This window comes from Bactrocera dorsalis, chromosome 1 (genome assembly GCF_023373825.1).
Source record: "Bactrocera dorsalis isolate Fly_Bdor chromosome 1, ASM2337382v1, whole genome shotgun sequence".
Taxonomy (NCBI): domain Eukaryota; kingdom Metazoa; phylum Arthropoda; class Insecta; order Diptera; family Tephritidae; genus Bactrocera; species Bactrocera dorsalis.
Window position 1 is genome coordinate 58,649,601 of NC_064303.1, and position 11,069 is coordinate 58,660,669.

At 38.4% G+C, this 11,069-nt stretch overlaps 1 pseudogene; it reads right to left on the reverse strand.

Annotated features, from left to right (window-relative positions):
* Nucleotides 1-290: 290 nt before the first annotated feature.
* On the reverse strand, nt 291-489 carry LOC125775869 (small nucleolar RNA U3; annotated as a pseudogene).
* Between the last annotated feature and the right edge of the window lie 10,580 nt (nt 490-11,069).

The window sequence follows — 11,069 nt, forward strand, 5'->3', positions numbered from 1 at the left end:
TCGATATGTATTCACGATCATACGTATACATACATACATATTTACGCATGTTTGTAGGCGAAGCTGCTACAGCGGCAAGGGGTGACAATCGGAGGCCATTGCTTTACTTATGCCATAGAAATTCTATTGCTACGAATATGGAAATGACAACGAAATAATGGAAATATGCATATTTCTAAAGGTCGTCAATTTTTTTTGAAGAAATGAAAGGAATGAATGATCCTATAGTCTTAACTTTTCAACGGCCAACGCAGAGTATTTCAACCAAAAGGAATTTATTCATTAAAATCACCACTCAGAAGTCGTTTTATCCGTTGTAAGCGAACGATTTTCGAAGAAACATCATTTCTAATATGCCACAAGACAAAATTAGAAATGAACTTCTTAAACCTCACGCTGTCAGATAAAACGATATACCTCGTCATCGCGGGTCGATTTCCAAAAATGGAAATGAGGACACACAGAAATGATTCTGTGAAGTATAGTCTTAATTTTTCAAAGGCCAACGCAGAGTATTTCAAACAAAAGTCACATAAAATAGTTGAGAATTCTCAGAAATGAAAGACAATATAAAGAAAAAGAACTATAACTTCAATAATGCACAAGCATACAAACATACATATGCGCACACATGTGAATATGTCACCAACCAAAAATTGAAATATTGTTCTACAAAAACAACAACAGCATAAGCATGGCAACATTGTGTTGTCGGTAGAAAAGCCGAGCTGTGCCGAAAGAAACGATCGCCGATTGTGACCGCTTCGCTTGCTGTTCGAACATCTTCGCAGACAAGGTTGCGTTAAATTCATATTGAGCAAGGTTGCGCAACCTGAATCTATCGCAACCTTTTCCGAACTCGTATAAAAAGTGTAACTTCAAAAAGAAAGAAACGAAGAAGCCAGCCAGTTGGAAGACTAGAAGAAGAGGAAAACAGGGATTGGTGATAAAGCTCATATATGTACATATGTATACATTTCAGATATGTTTATACCTCCCAAAAAAGCCCTTGCGGGATGATAAATAAGTGGTATCGATTACATTTATTATTATTGTATAAAGAGAAATTTACAGTAACTAATTTGCTTGAATTTGTAACACATGGAAAATAAGCATACTAATATTACATACACATACACAGGCGATCTAAAATTTTTCATATACTCTAAATCAGTGTTTCCCAAAGTGGGCGATAACGCCCCCTTGTGGGCGCTGCAAGTGTCAAGGGGGGCGGTAAGAGACCCAGAAAGAGAATGAGGGTGTTGTGTAGAGGCCTGAGGGGTTATTTGTAATTTTATTTAGCTAGGAGGCCTCTTAGACAACGACTACATGAGCTCTCGACTCTCAACAACAACTTGTGAACATCAACAAATATGAATTAAAATATTGCTCAAACTCGGTTCTATATTTCTCTCCGCGTAGTTCATATATCTGTCCTATTTTACTGAATATAAAGGGTGATTTTTTAAGAGCTTGATAACTTTTTTTAAAAAAAAAACGCATAAAATTTGCAAAATCTCATCGGTTCTTTATTTGAAACGTTAGATTGGTTCATGACATTTACTTTTTGAAGATAATTTCATTTAAATGTTGACCGCGGCTGCGTCTTAGGTGGTCCATTCGGAAAGTCCAATTTTGGGCAACTTTTTCGAGCATTTCGGCCGGAATAGCCCGAATTTCTTCGGAAATGTTGTCTTCCAAAGCTGGAATAGTTGCTGGCTTATTTCTGTAGACTTTAGACTTGACGTAGCCCCACAAAAAATAGTCTAAAGGCGTTAAATCGCATGATCTTGGTGGCCAACTTACGGGTCCATTTCTTGAGATGAATTGTTGTCCGAAGTTTTCCCTCAAAATGGCCATAGAATCGCGAGCTGTGTGGCATGTAGCGCCATCTTGTTGAAACCACATGTCAACCAAGTTCAGTTCTTCCATTTTTGGCAACAAAAAGTTTGTTAGCATCGAACGATAGCGATCGCCATTCACCGTAACGTTGCGTCCAACAGCATCTTTGAAAAAATACGGTCCAATGATTCCACCAGCGTACAAACCACACCAAACAGTGCATTTTTCGGGATGCATGGGCAGTTCTTGAACGGCTTCTGGTTGCTCTTCACCCCAAATGCGGCAATTTTGCTTATTTACGTAGCCATTCAACCAGAAATGAGCCTCATCGCTGAACAAAATTTGTCGATAAAAAAGCGGATTTTCTGCCAACTTTTCTAGGGCCCATTCACTGAAAATTCGACGTTGTGGCAGATCGTTCGGCTTCAGTTCTTGCACGAGCTGTATTTTATACGGTTTTACACCAAGATCTTTGCGTAAAATCTTCCATGTGGTCGAATAACACAAACCCAATTGCTGCGAACGGCGACGAATCGACATTTCACGGTCTTCAGCCACACTCTCAGAAACAGACGCAATATTCTCTTCTGTACGCACTGTACGCATTCGTGTGGTTGGTTTAATGTCCAATAAAGTAAACTGAGTGCGAAACTTGGTCACAATCGCATTAATTGTTTGCTCACTTGGTCGATTATGTAGACCATAAATCGGACGTAAAGCGCGAAACACATTTCGAACCGAACACTGATTTTGGTAATAAAATTCAATGATTTGCAAGCGTTGCTCGTTAGTAAGTCTATTCATGATGAAATGTCAAAGCATACTGAGCATCTTTCTCTTTGACACCATGTCTGAAATCCCACGTGATCTGTCAAATACTAATGCATGAAAATCCTAACCTCAAAAAAATCACCCGTTAGAAAAAATGAAAATCATGTCAATCGGTCGCTCCGTTTCATAACGGGGCATCTCGACAGGATAGAATTTATAGAATACTAACTGTCAAGCGTATTGTAATTGCCATTGCCAAATCTGTATGTGGGCATTTGCTATCATAATATAATCATTTGCGCAAAGGTGTAGGGTAGGTAGGTTCGAGCTGATGTAGCGCATGCTTTGAGCTCTAGAAAAATTTATTTTATCACTTGCGAAATAACGTCGGGTTGGTAGCTGATGTAGCGCACGTTTTGAGCTTTTGAACTCCTTAAATCTTTTATGTGGAAAATAAAAAAGGATCTTTATCCTTTCTTACAAATGTATTTCTAGGAAAAATAAGAATTAATATTTTTGGACTACTATATAATAATTGTGCTTAAGCATTTCTATATAAACAATGTAATATTTATTTTATATTCATTTGTGGCTTCGCGCGCAATAGATGAGCATTACTTACGCCTCTTTTACACTACTCGCGAAGTTAAACGTATTTCTCAAAGCAAAATAATGTCGGAAGTAAAAAAGAAGAGACGGCAATAAATACTTTGCGGAATACATTAAATTCGGATTCATTGAAAATCCCACAAACCCATCCTCGTCTTTGTGTCTTCTATGTCTAAAAATATTTTCGAATGAAGCAATAAATGCATCCAGATAAGAGAGAAATGAATGTAGCAAATTTTCAAGACATAGAGAAGAAGCATAATACTCGTACTCAGCCAAGTGTAACAAAACTATTTTCGGCGGCTGCTAAGCAACATGACGGCGGACTTCGAGCTTCGTACAATATCTCTTTGTTAATTGCTCAAAAAGGCAAACCACATAACATCGGAGAAGAGTTAATATTGCCAGCAATAAATGAAGTAATAACTACCGTGCTTCATAAACCAGCCGCAGATACATTATTATCCGAAAAATTCCTTTAAGTAATAATTCTGTGCAAAGACGAATTGATGAAATGGCTGAAAAACATTGAAGAATCATTGTGCGATCACCTGAGGACAAGCCAATTCTCAATTCAGCTCGATGAGTCCACTTTACCAACTAATGAAGCATTGTTGTTGTCTTACGTGAGGTTTATTAAAGATGAGAAAATATGTGAAGAACTATTATTTGCTAGAAATTTAGAGACCGATACAAAAGGCGAAACCATATTCAATATATTGGAAAAGTTTTTCGATGAGAAAGAGATTCCTTTGAAAAATATTATTTCAATTGCTACGGATGGCGCTCCGGCTATGATAGGGAGCCACAAAGGCTTAATAGCGCACTTAAAAAATAAAATTTCATATGTCCTTGGTGTACATTGCGTTATTCATAGACAACATTTAGTTGCTAGAAACTTAAGTGGAAAACTATTTTAATCACTGCAATATGTCATCAAAGCAGTTAATAAAATCCGCAACAGCTCGTTTGTTGTTTCATACTGAAGTTCGTTGGCTATCAAGAGGCAATTGTCTGACTCGATTCTACAACCTGTTTGATTCTGTTACAGAGTTCTTGGAAACTAAAGATACAGAATTTCAAGACAAGCTCATAACATCAAAGAATGATATAGCTTACATGACAGACCTGTATAAATTGTTCAACGACATGAATTTCCAACTGCAAGGCGATAAACTAAATTTAATTAAAACAAAAAACGTCGTTGCTGCTTTCGCAGCCAAACTGCTTCTACACAAAAAGAATCTGGGCAGACGTGAGTTTCACAATTTTCCGAATTTATCAGTATCATGCAGTAACGACGAATTGTTTGCCTACTGCCAACATTTGGAAAACCTCCACATTGACTTCACCGAACGATGCCAGAACATTTTGAACTTGGAAATACCAGACTGGGTATAGAATCCGTTTTCAAATGTCAACACAGCAATGTCACCTCAGCTGGAAGAAGAACTTATAGAATTGACAACAAACAAGGAAATAAAAATCAAGTTCAAAAAGGGTTACCAAGAATTTTGGCTACAAAAACCGATCTCGCAATTGTACCCTGGATTGTGGTCAATCGTTCAACGATTCTTGATAGCATTCCCATCGTCATATTTGTATGAACGTGGATTTAGTGCTGTGACAACACTGCTTACTAAAAATAGAAATCGTTTGCTTGTTACCGAAGGTGGCGACTTGCGACTGTTCTTGAGTAAATTGGAACCTGATATTAACAAACTTATTAAACAACATCAGATTCATCCTTCCCATTAGTTTTTATATATGGATCGATTATTTTAGTTTTATTTTTAATAAAAGATTCTCTGTTTTAATACTATAAAGTTGTGTTTCAACAATCATTCTTATTGGCAGGTGGAGCCCGCAAGAGTTAACTTGAGACCTAAGCGCCGTTGTATGTTACCTACTGCGCTCAGGTTTCAAGTTGCTGTTTATAGTAAAAGTTTCGTTTAGAATTCTCCGTTAATATACATACGAGTATATAGGTCACAATAATTAATTTGAAGTTATAGTGGTTTTTAAATAGGCGACAAAATGGGGGCGGTAAAAAAATATTTATTCTCAAAGTGGGCGGTAGACAAAATAAGTTTGGGAACCACTGCTCTAAATAGTGAAAGATCAGGCAGCTTAGACCTTTACTTTTAAAATTTTTCACCATTAGAAAATTTATTTTACCCATTCTTGAAATGTAACATTTAAAAATAATTAACTTACTTCAATCTAGTTCTTAATTTTTTCTGCTGAAATTTTTGTTTCTGTAGCTGAGTAACTTAAGGGGCTATACTAGTGTAACACTTTAAAAAACAAATTTTTGTTTGTTCAATAGCTTATATTTCCAAAAATATCCTGTGAAATCGGCAAAGTCATATCGTGAATAGATCTCGAATGGCAGCTATAAAGATATACATATAAGTGAAACTTTAAACGCGTTCTTCTCGAAACGACACTTTTCAAAATTTCTGATATCATTGACCGATCGACTTCAAATTAAAACAGAGTAATGTTGAGTAAAGTTACTATACAAAAACCTACGATCTTTTTGATTGATTGAAAATTGTCAATTTGGCATTAAAAAACGAACGTGAGTTTAGCAAAAAGTGGGCGGCCCCACTACAGCTCAAATAACGTCCTCTCATATAAACTCGGAGGTAAAATTTAATTATTCTAGGTTAATTACTTATTTATTTATATTTTAGTATTTTCTAACAGCAATGTTTTATGTTTGTGCTGAGCAAATTTGGTTATTGTAGCTTAAATGGTTTTGGAGATATGTACATTAAACTTATTTGACGGCGGGGACACACCCGCGCTTAATTAACAACATTTTTTGGTTTCTGTTATGGCACGTAAATGTAAAGAGAAGATCGTTTTCCAACTTATAAACACACCACATATAGCTGGCCGTGTGAAAAACATGGCATTTACAAATTTTATAGCGGATAGTCGCAGTGTCCTTTTGATTATCATTGTAAATGCAATTTTCCCTGGAAACTAAATACTGAACTGAAATGGAGAATCGTTGGAACTCAAGAAAATTCGTAGAAGCATTCGGCCCCCTTGTAAAGAATTTAGAAACTTCACTGGATAATTCACGGTTTCGTCTTCATTGTCAAGACGATCGATCGATTTGTATGAGCGCAAGCCTTCCGGAACTTGACCTTCAATCTTCCAGTTTAAGTCATTAACATCGTTATTTTTGGCAGCTAAAATTTCGTTTGCACTCAAGCAATACTAGATACGATAATATGATCAATGTTCTTGAGGAAATTGATATCAAACTACTGGAGGTATCAACCGAAATTTGGCCACTTCCAATTCTTAGCGAATGCGATGTAAAATGTATTCGACAATGTCATTCTTGTTTGTCTCTCATAACTAACGCGAATTTGAAGTCTAATTTGTCGAAATGATCATCGCGGAAAGTGTACGAACTTCAGTGGCAAGCGAAGTCACTATCGTATCGTTCATCGTTTGATTCCAGTGATTATTATTGATATTGATAATTGTAGTTGCTGGCATTCTTTTCACAATATGTAATGACACAAATGTATTTGAACCGCGTACATTAATCAATAGCAACCGAAGGTATTTAGAAGCAATCGTTGTTTTTCGGGTGGATTGTACAAATTAGTTCTATTGCATTAGTTGAGAACACACCTGAATATCCATCTACTGCTTGGCCACGCTTTCTGCGTAACCATTTCTTCGACGATGCATTCCATATATAATATCAAGGCATTTCCGAAAAGAACAATGTTCTCGCAAACGGATCACTGACGCAAGCTGACAAAAAACTCGTCAATGTCAATTTGGTGTTGGCGGTGTTTCCACTGGCTGTACTGTATTCTGTGGGTCGAAATACGCTTTTTGGCCTTCTCCAAATGAACTGCGAGATGCACAACAGCCAGAAACATTCCTGAATTGCAAAAGTAAATAAGATACAAAACGCTTCATTGCAGTTCACGCATCGATCCACTTGATACTTGCTGATCTCATTTCGTTCAAGGCCAATATTCGCAATGTTGCTTTCTTTTGTCACGTGGATAATGTTTCGTGCATTTATTGTCAGACATACAAACCGAAGTGGGATTGTGGTGTCCGCAATGTCCATGAATCATATTGGTTTTCACCACTTCATATAGTTCTGATGTATCTATGGATCAGGAATTTCAGCAGAAATGATTTCACCAATTTGATCTGGTGTAACCACCATCCAAAGAAGAATGTCTGCGCGAGTTAATTTATTTATTCGTTAGGAATAAAATAAATATTGTTACAAAAAGTAGTATTAAGTTTTATTTGTATTGCTATATGCATCCCTGATTATGAACAATAGCTGTAGGTATATGGAATAGCATTTGTCTTGTTGTAGACATCTGGCGCCGCACTGTCTGCTTGTCTAGTTAAACAATTGCTGAGTCTGGCGCCGCGACTGTCTGCTTGCGTCTGGCGCCGTATAGCCGTATGTTCTGGTAATTTCCAGACGCGATATTCTAGAAGGACACGTCGGCATCAGCGAGAAGTGCGTGGCTATAGCCGTATGTTCTGGTAATTTCCAGACGCGATATTCTAGAAGGACACGTCGGCATCAGCGAGAAGTGCGTGGCTATATAAGCCGTGGCAGCGCCAACGTAATCAATCAGTGCTAAGAGTAAACTGCTATAGTGTAGACGAGTTGTGAAATAAAGAGTTGTTGAATTAAATTAAACAGTGTTGATTTTATTTGTCAATCCAGAGATACGAACCTAACAAAGTAAACTAGCAAGCAGTAAATTCGTAACAATTGGTGTCAGAAGTGGGATTGTCAAATAATCCAAATTCAAGATGGTTAAATTTGGAGAATTGAGAATTCAGCAATTAAAAAGGGAACTGGAGGAGCGTAATTTGCCGATAAGCGGGCAAAAGGCGGATCTGCAGGCACGACTACGTGAAGCAATGGAAGCGGATGGAATTAATGTGGACGAGTTCGAATTTAATGGGCCAGAAACTTCTACAAAGGTAGAAGAAAAAGTAGAAGAACAACGAACATCATCAAGTGCAGACATGAACATGCTGTTAGTGGCTTTTAAGCAAATAATAGCTGAAAATATATCACAAATAACAGAAAATGCAGTGCAAACAGAAAATCGTCTGGCACAGCAAATGACGCAAATAGCTGAAAATGCAGAAAATGCAGTGCAAACAGGAAATCGTCTGGCACAGCAAATGACGCAAATAGCTGAAAATACATCACAGTTAGAGTCTCGCCTTACACAACAAATGACTGAAAATAATACGCAGTTAGAAAAGCGTTTGGTACAACAGATTACAGAAAGTAATACACAAGTGCAACAGAAAGTTTCAAAATTGGAAGACGAATTAAGCACGTTAAAAAATGACGAAGAAAATTTGAAATCAGAAGTTCTTCATTTGAGTATTCGGATGCGAGAACTGCAACTGCATGGCCCTGCACCATCAACAAATAATCCAAGATTGAAGGCACCCACATTCGATGGAAGTATTCCATTTCAAATTTTCAAACTTCAGTTTGAAAAGACAGCAACGGCCAATAATTGGAATGCAGCGGACAAAGTGGCGTCCTTGTTTGTATCATTGAAAGGACCTGCGGCAGAAATCCTTCAGACTATTCCAGACTGTGAACGGGACAACTATGAGGCATTGATGAGTGCGATAGAAAGACGATATGGTAGTGAGCACCGGAAACAAATATACCAGATCGAACTGCAAAATAGGGGTCAGAAGATGAACGAGTCATTGCAAGAGTTCGCAACTGAAATCGAACGACTGGCTCATTTGGCAAATGCAGATGCACCTGTGGATTACATTGAGAGGGTAAAAATTCAATGTTTCATAAATGGAATTCGTGATGTGGACACCAAACGCGCCACATATGCATTGCCAAAAAGAACGTTTGCTGAAACGGTTTCGCACGCCCTCACACAGGAAACAGCTTCCCTACTAAGTAAACCAGCACACAAAGTACAAAGGGTTGAAATGGAACAACCGGCGCTGATGGAAGAAATATTGAAGACTCTGAAGACAATTGCTGCACCGCGAGTAAATACAACAGGAAGATGTTTCAACTGTGGAAAAGCGGGTCACTTTGCCCGAAATTGCAATATAAAAGTAAACCCATCAAAACGGAAACAACCAACAGATAACGAGGACGGAGCATCCACATCTCACAAGTCGTTAAACTAAAACGGAACAGTTCAAAGGGGCGTGAGCTGGTTCCCACAACTATTTGCCCCGCCATCTCGATATCACAAATAGGTCGCCATGACAACAATCTTACTATCAACGGCATCGTAAATGGACGACTGTCAACGCTTACTTTGGATACTGGTGCCACACATTCAATTATCCGACCGGATGTGGTAAGAGGAACGGTTGAACCATTAGTCGGTTGCAAGCTTCGAACGGCCACCGGAGAGGAAGCAGCTGTCGCGGAAAAAGTGTTTTGCGAAGTAATGATTGGTACCCTGGAAGTTAATCACACCTTCATCGTAGCAGAAATCACGGATGAAATTATAATGGGAGTAGATTTCATGATTGATCACGGGGTTACTTTGGATTTAAACAAGCAAATGCTGTTTTGCCAGAACATGGAGATGCCTATAAACACCGGATATGTGACCAACGTTGAAAATAAGAGGGTGATTGTTGATGATAATCAGAGTATTCCACCAAAATCTGAGGCGATTGTATGGGCTAAAGTGAATGGAGGAGGTGGGACTGAAGAGTTGTGGATTGTGGAACCAACAAAAATAGATACACCCATATTGGTAGGAAGAACGCTTGTGAAAACTAGAGAAGACGCCACCATTCCAGTCAGAGTAGTGAATGAATTCAACACGCCTATAAGTCTGAAGAAAGGAGCAGTAATTGGACAGTGCCAGAATATAAGTGCAATAGCACGATGCGAACGGTCACAACAGAAGCCTACTATTGAGCCACAGCAGATAAGTCCTACACTCCTAAATAATTTGCTGAACGAACTGCATGGAAATGAAAAATTAAAAGCAGAAAAACTATTAGAAAAATACGCATCCATATTTGCAAACGAAGGAAACACAGGAAGAACCGGCATTGTCAAACATCGCATAAATACCGGAGACGCTAAACCAATCCGACAAGCTCCGCGTAGGGTTCCACTAGCAAAACGTGAGGATGCTAACAAAATTATTGAAGACATGCACAAAAACGGGGTAATCGAACCTTCAATAAGTCCATGGAGCTCACCTATCGTCTTAGTGAAAAAGAAAGATGGTAGCACCCGTTTCTGCGTAGATTATAGGAAGTTGAATGATGTCACAAAGAAAGACAGTTATCCTCTACCAAGAATCGACGATACATTAGACACCTTGTCTGGAGCGAAATGGTTTTCTACATTAGATCTACAAAGTGGATATTGGCAAGTCGAGATCGATGAATGTGACCGTGAAAAGACCGCTTTCAGTATGGGCGACGGGTTATGGGAATTCTCTGTGATGCCATTTGGGTTATGTAATGCGCCTGCAACGTTCGAGCGACTGATGGAACATGTGTTAAAAGGACTCAACTGGAAGACATGTTTAGTGTATCTTGATGACATTATCATCATGGGAAAAAGTTTTGATGATCATCTGAAAAATCTAGAGGAAGTCTTTCAGCGAATAGCAGCAGCCGGATTACGCTTGAATCCCAAAAAGTGTTCATTATGGAAGAAGCAGGTCACATATCTCGGACATAAAGTGTCAACTGAGGGGATTCACACCGAGGAGGGAAAAATAAAAGCAGTTAAAGATTGGCCTCAACCCACCAACATACATGAACTCCGCAGCTTCCTCGGCTTATGCACGTAT